Raw genomic sequence first — 19,957 nt, forward strand, 5'->3', positions numbered from 1 at the left:
GATCTTCTTAAGGCCAAATAATAATAAATATTGTATAACATACATTACCATGTAGGCAAAAAAAAAAATAGAAGTCCTTAAGAAGAGAAATATATAGAAGGACCAGCAAATGTCCAGAGACTTAAGCAAGGACTGAAGATAGAAACTGCTAGTCCCTAGAGATATTGAAATTTTCTTTTAATAAGTACACAGGGTACGAGGGATGGGAGACCAAGCTAGGACCCAAGCAAGTTAGGGGTTGAATGGAAAATTACATAGAGTTAGGATCTCCAAGGGCTATACTCTCAGTGAAAATGAGAAAAAAAACACACACAAAAAACCCACCTTGTGGCGGAAAACATCAAGGGAATTTTCATGTTTTGGCCTATGCACTTGGTGGAGGGGTAAAATCTCCTTTGAAAATTCATAACCATCCAGGTTAGGGGCCTAAAGTCTCAATATCAATGTGTGTAGGTACCTCAATCTGAAACGTAATTTTAAAACAGTCCTAGGCTGATAACATCCCCAACTACCTGGCCAAAAAAAGGGAACACTTTCTTCAAGTTGGGGCTCAAAGAATTTCTAAGATTATAATCAAAACCCATAAATTCTGCCAAGACATAAAGCATTTTGTGCAAGAGACAACATAAACAGAAGAAATAAAATCCAAAGTGCAAAGACAACAGATATTCTAATTATTAAATAAAGAATATAAAGTGAAGACTCATAAACCAATGTGATTATATGAGCTCTTAAAAGCAGAAGAGAAAGGCAGAAGAGTCAGGTGGGTGAGATCAGACAGAATGGGAAGTCAGAGAGATTTGAAACATGAGAACTGGACCCCCCAGTGTTGCTGGGTTTGATGATGAAAAGGGTCACAAGCCAGAGAATGCAGGCAGCCTTTAGAAACTGAGAATGACCCTGGTTGAAACCCAGCAAGGAAACAGAGGCCTCAGTCCTACAGCTGCATGGAACTGAATTCAGCCAACAACATAAGCCTAGAAACAGATTGTCCTCAAGAGCCTCCAGTAAGGAATGCAACCCTGCAGACACCTTGATTTTAGTCCAGTGAGACTTGTATTGGACAAATCTGCTAATCTACAGAGCTTTGAGATAATAATAAGTATTGCGGTAGTTTGTTATGGCAACAATAGAAAACAAATACAATGAGGAACTAGAGACCCTGAAAAGTGACCAGAAAGATATGAAAAGGATAGGGAGGGTGGGAGGGAGACGCAAGAAGGAGGAGATATGGGGATATATGTATATATATAGCTGATTCACTTTGTTATAAAGCAGAAACACATCATTGTAAAGCAATTATACTCTAATAAAGGTGTTAAAAAAAGATATGAAAAGGTGTCAAATAGAAATTTTAAGTAGAAAAAGTATAATGATTTAAATTAAAAACTTAATGAATAGTTTAAATAGCACTATACAAACTGGAAGAAAGTGTGTGAACTTGAAAACACATTTAAAAAATTATTTAGAATACAACACAGAGATAGAACTCTGAAGGAGAAGTTAAGAAAAATGCAAGCTAGAATGAGAAATGTAGCATATATTTAATCAGAATTCCAAGAGTATATAGTAAAATGAACGAGGGAGACACAATCATTGAAGGTACAATGGGTAACAATTTTCCAGTATTAGTGAAAACAACCAATCAAGATTTTCAGGAAGCATAATGAATCCAAAGCAGGATTTTTAAAAGGGAAATTTGCCCTCACCTACATGAGAGTGAAATAGTAGAACACTCAAAAGAAAGAAAAGGTAATAAAGAGAGAGAGAGAAGAAAGATTACATATAAGGAACTATTATAATTAGACTAAGGCTACCTTCTCAAGAACAACTAGAAACAGTGAAGAATCTCCAAGTGCTAAAACAAAGAGCTATCAACCTAAAATTGTACATCTAGAAAGTCTATGTTTCAAGAATGAAAGAAAACTAAGGAGTTTTCAAACCAATAAAAACTAAGAGAGTTTACCAATAACCAAAGCTCATAAAGGTACGTCTAACATATGTAACAAAGGAAAGAGAAAAACAATTCAAGACAAAAGTTGTGTGTGACATGACAAGAAATGGTGAGTAACCAAATTGGTAAACATATGGGTTAAAAAAAAACTAGAATTAATACTGAAAAAGCATAAAAGAAGTTCAAAGAAAAGTATTCTAATTTAGCTCTCAAGCTTCCACTTTTCACAACAGCGGCACACTTTAAATCGAAGTCAATTTAGTCATTTCAGTGCTTTTTCTGATTTCAGAGTTTAACTTAGTCAACTTAGGTTTTTGTTTTTTACATCCCCTCTCTTGTTCCTTTCTTCTTGAGGTTTTTATCTAAGTTCTGTGACCCTTACATATGAAACTTGCACTGGATGAGTGAGATGCATCTGGTCTTTGTGATCAGCAATTGTCCGTGTTGGCTTCCACTGAGATGAACAATCCTCTGAAATGTATGATTCCTATCAGTTTTATCTTTTACTTCTGATTCCAAGATCTATTCATACTCCCTGGCTCATGTACCTCTCATGTCATGCCTAAAATCAACATCTCTTGAACGGAGCCACAAGCCCCACTGACCCACCACTTCAAGGGTGTAGGGAAACTGGGATGCCCTCTGCACCTCTCTGGGATCCTCTGGGAGGAAAGTGTATCTCAGGCCCACATTAGTAGACACTCCTTGCCATTAACCAACTCTACTGCAGAGCTTCGTGTTAAGTGCAAGAGAGACGGAGCCTGAAGCTCACATCTTTCACCTAGAAGAGTCAGTATATTAATAAATTCATGGCACAAATAACTGATGTAACCTAGAGCCACAGAACAGAGCTAGAGCCTAGCTCAAATGAAGACCAAAACCATTCTGTCTAGAGCACTGCTTATGAGAATAGAATCTGGAGGCTGACTTCCAGGACTGAATGCTTGCTCCACAACTCACCATACCATCCTCAGATATGTAATTTGACCTCTACATGCTACAGTTTCCTCATCTGAAAATGGACCACTGATGACACAAGAATATCTTCATGGGGTTATGAGAATTAAATGAATTAATACACATAAAACGCTTAGGGCAGTGACTGGCCATAATAAAAGCTCAATATTAGGTTGTATTCTTATTACTGTTATTTTCTTATCATTCCTTAGCACATCACCAGAAGTAATTGCTCACACAGTCACCAAGCTTGGTCAAACTCCTTCTTCAGAAGACTCTTAGCCAGAATCTCATTGAAACCTTAGGTAAGCTAATTTTATTAAGTTTAAAAGGTTTCCCTTAGTAATAACACCTAAACAAACATTCCCAAAGAATCATTTAACTTTTACCCAATTACCCTTTGGTTGAGAGAGCACGCTGAAGGTAAAACAGTGAACAAAGTGTGCATTTTTAAAAATGCATTTTCACTTTACAGAATTCAGCACACAAAGAAAATATAGGACAATTTAGACACTGTATACAATATTAAAAAACAAATTCAATACCTTATTGGAATAATGTGGTATGTTGGTATCAAATGAGCCTCTAACTCCATTAAACTACTCTCATTATTAGTTTTCACTTCAGGGATTTTTAGATAGTTCAATCCCCTCCCACCCCATATTGTCAGGGCTCCCTGGAGCATTGTTTGCAGGGTTGTGGATGAATCTGGACAAATGTAGTTCTGTACACCTGCTGAGCTGAGCCTACCCTTTGACCTTTCTTCAGTGGCAAGTCTATGGCTGGGCCACTGAATCAGACTCTATGCCTTTGTGGTTATTATTCTGTAAAAAGTATGTACTGAAGATCACCAAAATGCCAGAAAAGTCAGAGAGCCTCTCCATTCAAAGAAAAGTGGTGTGCTCTTGCATCCATGTTAAGGCTGACATTTCCATTATTTTCCTTATTTATTCTAATGCTTAATTCTTATTTTTATTTAGTGCAACTTTTTTTCTTGACACAGTATCTTTTTTTAAGAGATGCAGATATGCTTGGACTCTTCAGAAGAGTCAGAGACTGTGTTTGTTAGAGCCTCTAAGAATAGTGGCCTCTTATAGCGCTCCTACATAAAGAAATGACAAATAGATAGCTTTCTCCATTTACTTCATATTCTATGGCCTTGGAATAAATATTCAAACAAAGCTTGAAAATGACATGCCTTCTATATTATGCAATGGTTTTCAAACTCCAAGTGATCCTGAAAGAGTGGGAGAGAGTTTTGGTGGAAAAGCTTAGGGCAGAAGAGATGTTCTAAAGACAGCATGTTTGATCCATCTAAACCTGACTGCCACAAAATCCGTTTCTAGTGTGAAAACTCCCCTTCTTCAAACAATATTATATTTTTTAGATGTTGGATTTCCAGACTAGCTTCCAGGATCCTTCCTTCCTTCACACTTCTTGAGGGAGTTTATGGATTTTATCACCTTAGACAATTTAAAGTGCATACCAAAAGTGAAAACATTTGAGATTACAACAGGGACTCAATAAACTCTAGTCATAAACAATAAATCAACTTGGGAAGAGTTGACACCTTAAAAATTTTGATTCTCTTGACCCATAAACACTGTATCTCTCTACTTAGGTATTCTTTCCTTTCTCTGAGCAATGCTATATAGTTTTCAGTATACAGTCCTGCTCATCTTTAAACAGATTTATAAGTATTTCATATTTTTTATGCTATTGTATTTTTTTTGTATTTCATTTTTTGATGCTATTGTAAATTGTATTATTTTTTAGCTTCAGATTCTTTTTTTTTTAAGATTTTTTTGATGTGGACCATTTTTCAAGTCTTTATTGAATTTATTACAATATTGCTTTGTGTTATGTTTTTGGTTTTTTGGCCACGAGGCATGCGGGTTCTTAGCTCCCGACCAGAGATCGAACCCGCATCCCCTGCATTGGAAGGCGAAGTCTTAACCACTGGACTGCCAGGGAAGTCTCTATTTTTCAGCTTCAATTTCTGATTGATAGTTGCTAGGATTTAGTAATACACTGATTTTTTAAATTCTGTACCCTTGCTAAGCTTACTTATTACTTCTAGCTGCTTTTTTGTGGACTTCATAGGATTTTCTAACATAAACAATAATGTCTTATGTGAATAAAGTCACTTATATTTCTTGCTTTTCAATCTGGATACTTTTATTTCTTATTCTGCTTTAAGATATCCTTATCTTTTTCCTTCTGTTAGCAGTAAACCCTCTTTTTTCTTACCATTAGTTATCAGTGTTTGTTAGCTGTAGAATTTTCAGATTGAGGAAACTCTTCTATTGCTAGTTTGCTGATAGTTTTTATCAGGAATAGATGTTGGAATTTGTTAAATGTTTTTGCTGTGTCTTTCAAGATGATCTTATGGTTTTCTTTTTTAGTCTGTTAACTTGCTAAATTACATTGAATTAAACTAACTTTGAGCATGATATATTATACTTTTTATATATTGTTAAATTTTATTTACTAAAATTTTATTTAAAATTTTCACATCAGTGATCAGGAGGGACATTGGTCTTTAGCCTTTTTATAGGTCTTTTGTTTGTTTGTTGTCAGGTTTTGGTACTAGAGTAATGCTGGCCTCAGAGAATTAGTTAGCAGTCTCTTCAGTTATCTGGGAGAGTCTGTAGAATTTGATTCCTTTTAAATTTATTGAGATTTTTTTATGAAAGAATATCTTGGTATATATTACATGTGCCCTTGAAAAGAATATATATTCTGCTGTTGTTGCGTGGTGTGTTCTAGAGTGTCACTCAATCAAGTTGGTTGATAGAATTTTCAATTATTCTATATCCTTTTTGGCTTTCTACTTCTTCTATCAACTACTGAGAGAGGAATGTTAAAATCTTTGCCTGTAGTTGTGGATTTGTCAATTCTCCTTGCATTTTTATCTGGTTTTGCTTTATGTTTTTTGAAGCTCTGGTATTTGATTAGTTTGTAAACATTTAAGGTTGCTATATATTCATTATGAGTATATGCCTGTATCACAATACAGTGCTCTTTTCATCAGTGTTGATATTCTTCATTCTGAAATACACTGATATTAATGTAACTATTACAACTTTTTAAAATTTTATAATGGTGTATATCTTTTTCCATCCTTTTATTTTTAAACTACTTGTATCTTTATATTATATTTAAAGTGGGTTTCTTGTAGGTAAAATATAATTGATTTTTTTAAAATTTTATTTATTTATTTATTTTTGGTTACGTTGGGTCTTCATTGCTGTGCGCGGGCTTTCTCCAGTTGCAGCGAGTGGGGGGCTACTCTTCGTTAACAGTGTGCGGGCTTCTCATTGCAGTGGCTTCTCCTGTTGCGGAGCATGGGCTCTAGGCGTGTGGGCTTCAGTAGTTGTGGCACATGGGCTCAGCAGTTGTGGCTCGTGGGCTCTAGAGCACAGGCTCAGTAGTTGTGGCTCATGGGCTTAGTTGCTCCGCGGCCTGTGGGATCTTCCCGGACCAGGGCTTGAACATGTGTCCCCTGCATTGGCACGTGGATTCTTAAGCACTGCACCACCAGGGAAGTCCAATACAAATGAATTTTGTTTTCTTAGGTTTGTCAAATATGACAGATTCTGTCTTTTGATTTATGTGTTTAAGCCATTTATATTTAATGTGGTTTTGGTATGACTGCACTTAATTCTACCATCTTTCTACTTGTTTTATTTGTTCTCTCTTTTTTTTTTTTTTTTTTTTGTGGTACACGGGCCTCTCACTGTTGTGGCCTCTCCCGTTGAGGAGCACAGGCTCTGGACGTGCAGGCTCAGCAGCCATGGCTCACGGGCCCAGCCACTCCGCGGCATGTGGGATCTTCCCGGACCGGGGCACGAACCCATGTCCCCTGCATCGGCAGGCGGACTCTCAACCACTGTGCCACCAGGGAAGCCCTGTTCTCGTTTTTGTTTTCCTCTTGTACTACCTTCTTTTGGATTAATTGACCATTTTTGTGATTTAATTTTATTTCGTTTGCTGACTTATTTACCATAATTTTTTGTGGTTGTCTAAGAATTTATAGTATACATTTTAACTTATCACAGTTACTTTAAGTAATATTATATCACTTCATGTGTATTATAAGACTCACAAGAGTTCATACCTATAGCTCCCTTCACATCTTTGTGTTCTTTCGTCATGTGTTTTATTTCTACATATGTCATAAACCTCAAAATGCATTGCTATTGTTTTTTATTTAAACAGTAGATAATCTTTTAAAAGATTAAAAAATATAAAAGATCAAAAAGTGTCTTATATCTTCCCATATTCTTCTTTCCTTTCATATAGGCTTGTTATTTCAATTAATACCTGTTATAACTTTTATTCTTTTTGCTTTGTGAGTTTGAAAAAATCTCTATTTTGCCTTCATTTTTGAAAGATATTTCCACTGGGAATACAATTCTAGATTGACAGTATTATTTTACTCAGGAATTTAAAGATGTTGAAAGACTTCTGGCTTATATTCTTTTTGTTGAAAAAATGTGCTTTTATCCTTAACTTTGTTGTTCTGCATGTAATGTGTATCTTTTCCCCTCTGGCCACTTTTAAGATTTTCCTTACATGATCTTATGCAATTTAATTGTCAGGTAACTTGAAGTCATTTTCTTTATGCGTCTATGTGTTTGACATTCATTAAGTTTCCATGTATTTTTAGATTTTTAAGCAAATTTGGAAAACCTTCATCCATTATTCCTTAAAATACTCTCTCTCACCTCTTTTTCTTCAGGGACTACAATTACACACATATTTGGTTAGTTGAAATTGTCCCAGAGTACACTGAACCTCTGGGGATTTTTATCCATTTCTTTGTCTGTGTTTCATTTTGGATAGTTTCTATTGCTACATGTTTAAGTTCACTAATTCCCTCTTTTGCAGTATCTATATTAACTTAATTCTGTTAATTAACAGAATTAACTTCTGTTAATTCTATCAAGCATTATTTTTTTCATCTCAAACATTGTAATTTTCTACTCTAGAAATTTGATTTGGGTCTTATATATTTTTCCTGTTGCTACTCAGTATACTCATTTTTTCCTCTACCTCCTTGAACATATGTAATATAGGTTTCATAACTTTTGCTGTTCTTGTCTACATCTCTTTCATTTCTGCCTCCATTCCTATTGTTTGATTCTCCTCTCTTTTAAGAGCCGTATTTTTGTTCTTTTTCTGCCTGGTAATTTTTTTCAATTGAGGGCCAGGTATTGCTCATTTTACTTTGTTTAATACTATCTATATTTTTATTTCTATAAATATTATTGAGTGTTATTCTGGGGCACAGTTATTTGAAACAGTTTGCTCTTAAGATTTATTGGGTAAGACTAAAACAACCTTTAATCTAGGACTGCATTTGCCTCACTGCTGAGGCAATATTTTTCTGAGTATTGTACTTGATGTTCCATTAATTTTGAGGTTTTCCACTCTGATTGGAACGTGCATTAGTCTCAACCCTGTGTGAGCCCTTGTGATCATCTCATCTAATAATTTTGAGTGATTATTTCCTTACCCTGAGGTAGTTTTCTGACAGATATGTGTTGATCAGTATTCAGGAGAATAAGGGACAGAATTTCTGAAGCTCTTTCTATCTGTGCATGTCTCTCCTTTCTGGTACTCTGCCCTGCAAACTCTAGCCACCTGTCTTCCCCAGACTCCCAACTCCATCTGTTCAACTTAGGTTATCACCAGACTCTGCCTGGATTCCCCCTTTTCTGAGATGCTGCCTGGAAACTCTCCCCATGCTATGAGTTGGAGCAATCATAGAACTCAACTATTTCCTCCCTTTCAGAGACCACTGTCCTGTTTTGCCTGATATCCAATGTCTGAAAACTGTTATTTCATAAGATTTTTCCTTTTTTTTAAATTGTTTCAGACAGAAGAGTAAATCCTTTTCCTAATGCTGCATCTTGTCAAGAGTGGAGGTCTCATCTTGCCAAGAGTAGAAGAGTCAAATTTAATCATAATCTTCTTCTCCCCCTAGTAAACTTGGAATCAGGACAAGCTGAGTTAATTGGATGGTTCTGAAGTCTCCAATTTTAATCACTGAGTGTGTAGTGCAGATCTTAAATAAGAGAGTAAAGAGTGGATAAGGAGCCTTTCTGGTGGTATTGGGAAGTAGAAAAGGTTCTTCCGTGAATGCAATTTTGAATTTGTTGACCTTGAGATTTACTCAGCACTTATGAGAGAGTCAAGAAGAACTGACTAAACTCACTTAAATAATCCAAATGTGAAGCTGAGGACAGTGGTCAGACCTTCATTTTTAGCTTAAAATATAATATTTCTATAAGATGAAGTGAGTCCAGAACATACAAAAAAATGTGTAAAAAACTGTCTTTTCTTCAACTTCAACACTATGATAGCTATATAATATTCATATCCTAAATTATTTGATATTTATTTTATTTGAAGTATAGTTGTACAAGGTGTTAGTTTCAGGTGTACAGCAAAGTGGTTCAGTTATATATATATATATTTTTTTCAGATTCTTTTCCCTTATAGGTTATTACAAAATATTGAGTATAGTTCCCTGTGCAACACTATTACCAAACCCAGGTCCAGTTGCTCGCCGCTCAAAAGCCAATACTCGAGAGACGAGCATTGGTAGGAAAGGAAAGGTTGCATTGTTGTGGAAGCCAGCAACCAGCGGATAAGGTAGACTCATGTCCAAGAACCAACTCCCAATTGACACTCAGGGGGCAAGGGGATTTTCAGGGGTGTATTGGCAGAGGGAGGGGGCACAGCAGCAGAGTCAGCTCTAAAAGTCATCTCTAAATGAGTAATGTGGTGGTCTAATCAGCATCATTTTGAGGCCAGTTCTCAGAATTCTATGAAATGGAGTTGCTTCTGTCATGGTTACAATTTGGTCATATTCCTCCACCTGGTAGGAGCTTTGTTATCTGCAAAACAGCTCACAGGATATGGCTCAGAATATTATCTATAGCCCTTGAGGAGTAACTAAAGGTCCTTGACTTTGCTTAATGACTAAACTATTATTATTTTGTCTTGTGTAAAGACTTAAGAGTTTAAAGTAAAACTAAGTTCTGAGGCCAAGGGGGTGCTTACAATACAGTAGGTCCTTGCTGTTTATCTATTTTATATATAGTAGTGCGTATATGTTAATCCCAAACTCCTAATTTATCCCTCCTCCACCTCTCTCCTCTGGTAACCATAAGTTTGTTTTCTATGTCTGTGAGTCTATTTCTGTTTTGTATATAAGTTCATTTGTATCATTTTTTTTAGATTCCACATATAAGCAATATCATATATTTGTCTTTCTCTGCCTGGCTTACTTCACTTAGTATGATTGTCTCTAGGTCCATCCATGCTGCTGCAAATGGCATTATTTCATTCTTTTTTATGGCCGAGTAATATTCCATTGTATAAATATACCACATCTTTATACATTCAGAGAAAACCATAATTTGAAAAGATACACACACCCCAATTTTCATTACAGCACTATTTACAATAGTCAATACATACAAGCAACCTAAATGTCCATTGACAGATGAATGAAATATATAATTTTAAATTATTATTTTAATTCAGAACTCAAGATTTCATGGCCATATTTGAAAGTATGTTGGGACAGATATAACATACTTTCTTGTTTTATCTAAAAAGAATTAGGGGGTGTAGAGGTTTAAATCTTGCAAAAATTGTTTAGAAAATAATTCAACCTCAAAGTCAGTTCAACCTGAGGAGGCAGGTCTCTGACAGAAGCTACAGTCTGACAGGAATATTTTATTTTCACAGTCACAGGGCTTTTTGTGGTTCATCTAACAAATGTTAAATGAATAATAAATAATGGCAGGTTATTCCTCAGGATCTGGGAAGTCATTTTTACTACAGTCCTTGACTTTCCTCTCCGTAAACTTTTAATCTCCATCTCAGCTGGGAAAGTAATTACTTCTGGTCAGAATTGGGGGTCTACTGACTGTTTTCCAGTCAGAGTTGGAGGTCTACTGGGTGTGAACAGTCCTGTCCTCAGGGAATCTGGTAGGTTGCTTTGGGATGCCCTGATCTTCCTCCATATAGAACCTACTCATGGGTCCTCCTTAGAATTTGAAAAGGGCCAGAATCCATCCTCAGAACTGGAAGTTGACATTCTCTATTATTGCAACTGTAGTTGAGACTATATGTGAGACTTAATGTGCTAGATAATTTATACTTTGAGTTAAAGCCAGCTTTATAGTTAATATATTTCTGAAGGCTAGTGTCACTTATATTTACTTCCCTATTTTTTTTGAAAGCCAGAACTGTGAGGTCATAAAGAACCTCAGTCTTCCCATGCGGAAGGAAGTCTCACTGGCCACTATTTACATTCCATCTCCTACATCTGTCTTCTTTATCTTCATATATTCACTTGACTAAATAATGTAATAAGCAAAGAAACAAAACTCTGTACAATTTCCTAAAGCGCTTTTGAGCATTTCTAGTAGCTTACCTTTTAAAATCTGATAGTAGTCAAGTACTCTACAAAATGTAAAGCAAGTTTTCAAGAAAGAGTATTTTAAACTAGTAATCCTTGGTATTTGTCCTGGAAAAACTTATATGGAAAGCAGACATGATAACTAAACACTGAAGTACTAGTTGCTATAATGTACTACTGCATCTTGTGCAACCTCCTCTGAATCTATTCGCCAAATATTATGGATATTGGATCAGTACTTAGGTGGTTCTGTGGATATAATAAGAGCATTCAAAGACGTTTAAAGTAGGCTTTAAATGTTTTTTTTTCAGTGACAAGACAGAGCCAGACTAGTGTACCCAACTTTGAGACTTATAATATAGATACAGTAATCAAGACTGTATGGTATTGGCAAAGGAATAGACACATATAATTGACACAGGATAGAGAAACCAGAAGTAGTACCACATAAATATACCTAACTGAACTTTGACTAAGGTAAAAAAGCAATTCATGGAGGAAAATTGGATTTTTAATGAATGATGCAAGAGAGGTGGACATCCACAGATAAAAACAAGAAAACAAAACAAAACAAAACTTTGACCTTTAAGTTTCATACCTTATACAAAAATTAACTCAATATAGATCATGGACTTAAATAAATACTTTAATGTAAAACATAATAGTATAAAACTTTTAGAAAAAAATATAGAAGAAAATCTTCAGAATCTAAGCCTTGGCAAAGAGTTAACAGACTTGACATGAAAAGCATAGTCCACAAAAGCAAAAACGAATAAATTGGACATCAAAATTTTAAACTTTTTCTCAGCAAAAGACCCCATTAAGTGAATGAAAATACAAACAACAGAATGAGAGAACATTTCTGCGAACCACAGAGACTAATATTGATAATACATAAAGAACTCTTAAAACAATAAATAAACAATCCAATTAGAAAATGGAGAAAAGATATGAAGATATACTTCACAGAGGAGCATATACAGATGTTAAATAAATACATGAAAAGATGCTCAACCTTACTATCCATTAGGTAAATACAAATTAAAACCACAATGAGATATTACTACGCAACTGTCAGAAAGGCCTAAATAAAGAATAATGACAACACCAAACGCTGGTGAGGGTGTGAAGAAACAATCACTCAGACAGTGCTGGTGGGAATATAAGTGGTACAAACTAGTCTGGAAAACAGACTGGCAATTTCTTGACAAAAAAACTGGACATGAAACTACCATCTGACCCACCAACTGCAATCCTGGGCATTTATCCCGAGAAATGAAAATGCAAAATGCTATTCATACAAAAACCTACATACAAAAGTTTATAGCAGCTTATTAGTAAAGTCAAAAATTGGAAACAACCCACATGTCCTTCAAAGTGTGAATCATTAAGGAAACTGTGATATATTCATACCACAGAATATTACTCAGCATTAAAAAAGAACAAACTTTTGATACATTACAAACTAAAATGAACCTCCAGAGATTATGATGAGTGAAAAAGGACAGCATGGAAGTTGGTGTGGTTATAACAGGGCAACAAGAGCAATCTTCATGGGGATGGAACTGTTCTGTGTCTTGACTGTATCAATGTCAGTATCTTGGTTGTGATGTTTTCTACAGTTTTACAAGATGGGGAAAACTGGGCAAAAATACAGGAGACTTCTTTGTATTAAGCATGTGAATCTGTAATTATGTCAAAGTAAAAAAGCTTAACTTAAAAAATACATTTTTAAAGTATACAATGTGATGATTTGATTTTTATATACTTTGTGGAATGATTACCAAGGTCAAGATAATTAACACATTTATCACCTCACATAGTTAACTTCACCTGTGCATGTGCACACATGTGTGTGTGTCTGTGTGTGGTGAGAATGCTTTTTAAAAAGTAATAAAAATATACATTTTTGAGTGTCAAGACAGACAGGAAAAACTCATACCTATTGAGAGTACTTAAAATGTTACTTCCAGTTATTCCTGAGGCAATAGGATGTCTAATGTCTTTAAAATATCTTCAACTCAGGCTGCAAATATTTTGTGTACCCTTGTACTTTGTCTACATCAATGGAGAAAACATAAAGAAGACTGTAGAAAGCTTGAAGGTTTGCAGAAATTTTCCTGGACATTCAACCTTATTTATTAATTGCTAATTATAGCCTTCCATCTTTGCTTTTCAGTGACTTGGGTCCTTTTAAGATCTCAGTTCCAGTAGGATTCTTAAAGTGTCTCTAGTGACACAAGTTGCCCAGGTATGCCTTCAGAGTCTCTTTAGTATTGGTGATGTTTTGCATTAGTGAAGTGTTAAGCGTTTTGTGGAGCAGCTGTAAAGATTTATTTCTTACACTGTTCTAAATCCTCTCTCTACAAACAGTAAATTATGGTAAAAACAAATGTGGAGATGGAGGTTGGGATGGCAGATGCTGTTGACAGATTGGCTCTTTGAGGTACAGATATCACTTTCCAGCTACACCTGAGCTTTGGTAAACTGAAGAGATGGAAGCAATACTCTGCACATGCAGGAGTGATGTTGAGCCTCATTTTTCTCTTCCAATTTTTATCCTTCACAATCCATCTGCTTTTCATTTCTACTATCTAAATGGCTGATGGAGTACCTTTTTTTTTTTTTTGCGGTACACCAGCCTCTCACCGTTGTGGCCTCTCCCATTGCGGAGCACAGGCTCTGGACGCACAGGCTCAGCGGCCATGGCTCACGGGCCCAGCTGCTCCACAGCATGTGGGATCCTCCCGGACTGGGGCACGAACCTGTGTCCCCTGCATCGGCAGGCGGACTCTCAACCACTGCGCCACCAGGGAAGCCCTGGAGTACCTTTTTAAAGCACTCAGAATGTTAGTGAGTGAATTGAAAGATGCATCACACCATAATTGCATGTTCTCAAGGAATTTTCAGATTGTTCACTTTTATTAGAGTCTGATTAAGTGCCCCCTCAGAGGCAAAGCAACAATATCAGAATTATCAAAGCACTCATCTCCAGTATATCTTCTAACTCCATGAAGAAATGTCAGCTTGTGAATTAGGAGATTTTCCAAAAATTTCTTGTTGATATTTTCTAATCCCTTTAAAAAATTCTCTTTAAAAAATATAACAAATGGGACTTCCCTGGTGGCGCAGTGGTTGAGAGTCCACCTGCCGATGCAGGGGACACGGGTTCGTGCCCCGGTCCGGGAAGATCCCACATGCCGCGGAGTGGCTGTGCCCGTGAGCCATGGCCACTGAGTCTGCACATCCAGAGCCTGTGCTCCGCAACGGGAGAGGCCAAAACAGTGAGAGGCCCGCGTAATGCAAAAAAAAAAAAAAAAAAAAAAAGATGATTTAATAGTGCCCTCTGTCTCTCAAGTATTGTTCTGAATTTCTACAAAAGTACAAGAATTCTTGGAAGAGTTGGAAAACCAGCTATTTCCCCTTATTCAGAGGTTAGAATTAGCTGTGGGCTGATTCAGCCCATTGTATCAATACAAAGCTTAATTCCAAAGCAAGACCTTGTGAGAGGTTCTAGAATTTCTTCATGAAATTGCATCACTGTAATATATATTCCTATCCCTCTTAGGAAAAAATATTAAAATCAACCATGCTCTTCTGGAAAAGACCATTTAGTCCACATTTTCACTTTTTGGATAAATATGAGATCATAAAGATCTGATATGAAAAGCTCATTCATTAATCAGTTGATTTTAAGGAAGATATACCAGGCTGATGTTTTGATTGTATGAGTAGAGTTATGGAAGGCTGAGGGTGGGGAAGTAAGGTGAAGAGAGACTTAATTAAAGAGTGCAGTTGGAAGATTTTTGTACAATCTTATCAAAATATTATTAAAATGCTTTTGTATTTAGGTTAAATGCCAGAGTACACTTGTCTAATTTAAGATTAGAAAAGTAAAGAATAAGTTAAACTAATTCAAAAAGATACATGCACCACTATGTTCTTTGCAGCATTATTTACAATAATCACAATATGGAAGCAACATAAATACCCATCGACGAATGTATACACATATGTACATACGTATGATGAAATTCTACTCAGCCATTAAAAGAGAATGAAATCTTGCCATCTGTGACAACATGGATGGGAACTGAGGGTATCATGTGAAGTGAAATAAGTCAGATGGAGAAAACCAAATATACTGTATGATCTTGCTCATATTTGGAATATAAAAACTGAACAACACAAAATGAATTGAAAAACAAAAACCAAACCAAAAAAACACAAATGTACAGAGAACAGAGTAGTGATTACCAGAGGGGAAGAGGCAGGAGCAAAAGGAGTAAAGGAAGTCAACTGTATGGTGATGGATGGAAACTAAATTTTTGGTGGTGAGCACACCGTAGTGTATACAGAAGTCAAAATACAATGTTGTACACATGAAACTTATGTCATGATATAATGTTATAAACCAATGTCACCTCAATTTAAATCTTTTTTTTCAATAAGGTAATATAATAAAGAAAAACCAGTTAAGAGCCTGGTTTTGGAGTAAGAAATACCAGAGCTTGAATATTACCATTTTCTAGTTGCATTATTTTGGCCCAGTTATTTAACTCTTTAAGTTTTCCTGACTGTAAAAGATCATAATAATAGTACTTAACTATTAGGATTATAAGATATAATGCATATATTTAGTTTTTAGGAAGCTCTTTTAAATAAAGAGTCCTTACAATTTTAGTATTGTTCATAAAATGAGTTTTTGCCTATATGAATAACTGCTTTTACTCAAGAGAAGGATTAGGGATTCAAATACTTTTTTGAATCCTCTTGATAATTTCTGTTAATCTGTTTATTCCTAAACTTTTCTCTGGACTTCCTCCCAAGAAGGATTTCAATTGGATTATAGCTATTAAAATAAAAGAGAAAAATTCTAAAAGAAAACAGAGGAAGAAAGAGCATAGAGAAAATAAATGTGGGAAAATCAGTCTAAGCTAAATATATTACACTACATTTATGATACTCTCCATATTGTCATATGCCTTTCTACCTTGGTGATATAGAAGATCCCATCGTTAATGATATTATTATAATAATTAAGCTCCTGAACTGTTTCTTAGAATGTCCTATAATAAAAGCCCATAGAATAATGACAAAACATCATTTATGAAAGCAGGTCTTGTTATGAGCTGGGGTGGAGGAGAGGGGTAGGGGAGGTGAGTTGACATGTGGTAAGGGTAGAGTGGGGGAGAAATGCCACAATTCTGTTTCAGGTGTCTGATATCTGACAGGTTTGACTCTGAATGTTTTATCTAGAGAATGAATATCATAGTCTTAGGAATATATTCCATGTATATCAATCCTTTTTATCTATTTTTAATTTTTAATTAGGAAACACTCCAAACATAAAGAAAGGTACAGAACATAATATTAACAACACCAGTGTATCCACCATCCCATGGACCCATTGTGCAAATTTTAAAACTTAATAAATTAATTAAGAAATAATTTTAAATTAATAGTTTTAAGTATCTGTTCCATATATTTTCCCAAAAGAAATAAACAACTAAACCCTCCCAACTCATTACTGCCCCCAGAGGTAATCGCAACCTTCAATTTGGTATGTATCATCCCATCTATGCATGATTTCATACTTTTTCTACATTTGTATGTATGTAAAAGCAATTTATAATACTGTGTTTAGAGTGTTTTAAAAGTTTTAGACTCCCTCTTGAGAGAACACCAGAATCACAACTAGCTGCTGGACAATCATCAACAGGAAGACACTTGAACTCACCAAAAAAGATACCCCAAATCCAAAGACAAAGGAGAAGCCACAATGAGACAGTAGGAGGAGCACAATCACAGTAAAATCAAATCCCATAACTGCTGGGTGGGTGACTCACAGACTGGAGAACACTTACACCACAGAAGTCCACCCACCGGAGTGAAGGTTCTGAGCCCCACATCAGGCTTCCAAACCTGGTCCGGCAATGGGAGAAGGAATTCCTAGACAATCAGAATTGAAGGCTAGCAGGATTTGACTGCAGGACTTCAACAGGACTGGGGGAAACAGAGACTCCACTCTTGGAGGGCACACACAAAGTAGCGTGCACATCAGGACACAGGGGAAGGAGCAGTGACCCCAGGGGAGACTGAACCAGACCTACCTGCTAGTGTTGGAGGGTCTCCTGCAGAGGCAGGGGGTGGCTGTGGCTCACCGTGAGGACAAGGACACTGGCAGCAGAGGTTCTGGGGGTGCTCCTTTGTGTGGGCGCTCCCGGAGTCTGCCACTGGCCCCACCAGGGAGTCTGGGTGGGCTCCAGTGTTGGGTCGCCTCAGGCCAAACAACCAACAGGGAGGGAACCCAGCCCCACCCATCAGCAGTCAAGCAGATTAAAGTTTTCCTGAGCTCTGCCCACCTGAGCAACAGTCAGCTCCACCCACCACCAGTCTCTCCCATCAGGAAACTTGCACAAGCCTCTTAGATAGCCTCAACCATCAGAGGGAAGACAGCAGAAGCAAGAAGAACTACAATCCTGCACCCTGTGGAACAAAAACCACATTGACAGAAAGATACAAAAGATGAAGAGGCTATGTACCAGATGAAGGAACAAGATAAAACCCCAGAAAAACAACTAAATGAAGTGGATATAGGCAACTTTCCAGAAAAAGAATTCAGAATAATGATAGTGAAGATGATCCAGGACCTCAGAAAAAGAATGGACGCAAAGATCGAGAAGATGCAAGAAATGTTTAACAAAGACCTACAATAATTAAAAAAACAAAGAAAAACAATACAATAACTAAAATGAAAATTACACTAGAAGGAATCAATAGCAGAATAACTGAGGCAGAAAAACGGATAAGTGACCTGGAAGACAGAATGGTGGAATTCACAGCTGCGGAACAGAATAAAGAAAAAAGAATGAAAAGAAATTAAGACAGCCTAAGAGATTTCTGGGACAATATTAAACGCAACAACATTCGCATTATAGGAGTCCCAGAAGGAGAAAAGAGAGAGAAAGGACCAGAGAAAATTTTGAAGAGATTATAATCGAAAACTTTCCTAACATGGGAAAGGAAATAGCCACCCAAGTCCAGGAAGTGCAGAGAGTCCAATACAGGATAAACACAAGGAGAAACACGTCAAAACACATAGTACCAAATTTGCAAAAATTAAAGACAAAGAAAAATTATGGAAAGAAGCAAGGGAAAAATGACAAATAACATACAAGGGAGCTCCCATAAGGTTAACAGCTGATTTCTCAGCAGAAACTCTACAAGCCAAAAGGGAGTGGCATGATATACTTAAAATGATGAAAGGGAAGAAGATACAACCAAGATTACTCTACCAGGCAAGGATCTCATTCAGATTCGATGGAGAAATCAAAAGCTTTACAAACAAGCAAAAGCTAAGAGAATTCAGCACCACGAAACCAGCTCTACAACAAATGCTAAAGGAACTTCTCTAAGTGGGAAACACAAGAGAAGAAAAGGACCTACAAAAACAAACCAAAAACAATTAAGAAAATGGTCATAGGAACATACATATCGATAATTACTGTAAACGTGAATGGATTAAATGTTCCAACCAAAAGACACAGGCTTGCTGAATGGATACAAAAACAAGACCCATATATATGCTGTCTACAAAAGACCCACTTCAGACCAAGGGACACATACAGACTGAAAGTGAGGGGATGGAAAAAGATATTCCGTGCAAATGGAAATCAAAAGAAAGCTGGAGTAGCAATACTCATATCAGATAAAACAGAGTTTAAAATAAAGAATGTTAGAAGAGACAGGGAAGGACACTACATAATGATCAAGGGATCAATCCAAGAAGAAGATATAAAATATATATGCACCCAACATAGGAGCACCTCAATACTTAAGGCAACTGCTAACAGCTATACAACAGGATATCGACAGTAACCCAATAATAGTAGGGGACTTTAACACCTCACTTACACCAATGGACAGGTCATCCAAGATGAAAATAAATAAGGAAACAGAAGCTTTAAATGACACAATAGACCAGGTAGATTTAATTGATATTTATAGGACATTCCATCCAAAAACAGCAGATTACACTTTCTTCTCAAGTGTGCACAGAACAGTCTCCAGGATAGATCACATCTTGGGTCACAAATCAAGCCTCAGTAAATTTAAGAAAACTGAAAGCATATCAAACAACTTTTCTGACCACAATGCTATGAGATTAGAAATCAATTACAGGGAAAAAAACGTAAAAACACAAACACATGGAGGCTAAACAATATGTTACTAAATAACCAAGAGATCACTGCAAAAATCAAAGAGGAAATCAAAAAATACCTAGAGACAAATTACGATGAAAACATGATGATCCAAAACCAATGGGATGCAGCAAAAGCAGTTCTAAGAGGGAAGTTTATAGCAATACAAGCCTACCTCAAGAAACAAGAAAAATCTCAAATAAACAATCTAACCTTACACCTAAAGGAACTAGAGAAAGAAGAACAAACAAAACCCAAAGTTAGCAGAAGGAAAGAAATCATGAAGACCAGAGCAGAAATAAATGAAATAGAAACAAAGAAAACAATAGCAAAGATCAATAAAACAAAAAGCTGGTTCTTTGAGAAGATAAAATTGATAAACCATTAGCCAGACTCATC

Source organism: Orcinus orca, chromosome 9, assembly GCF_937001465.1.
Source record: "Orcinus orca chromosome 9, mOrcOrc1.1, whole genome shotgun sequence".
NCBI classification, from domain to species: Eukaryota; Metazoa; Chordata; class Mammalia; order Artiodactyla; family Delphinidae; genus Orcinus; species Orcinus orca.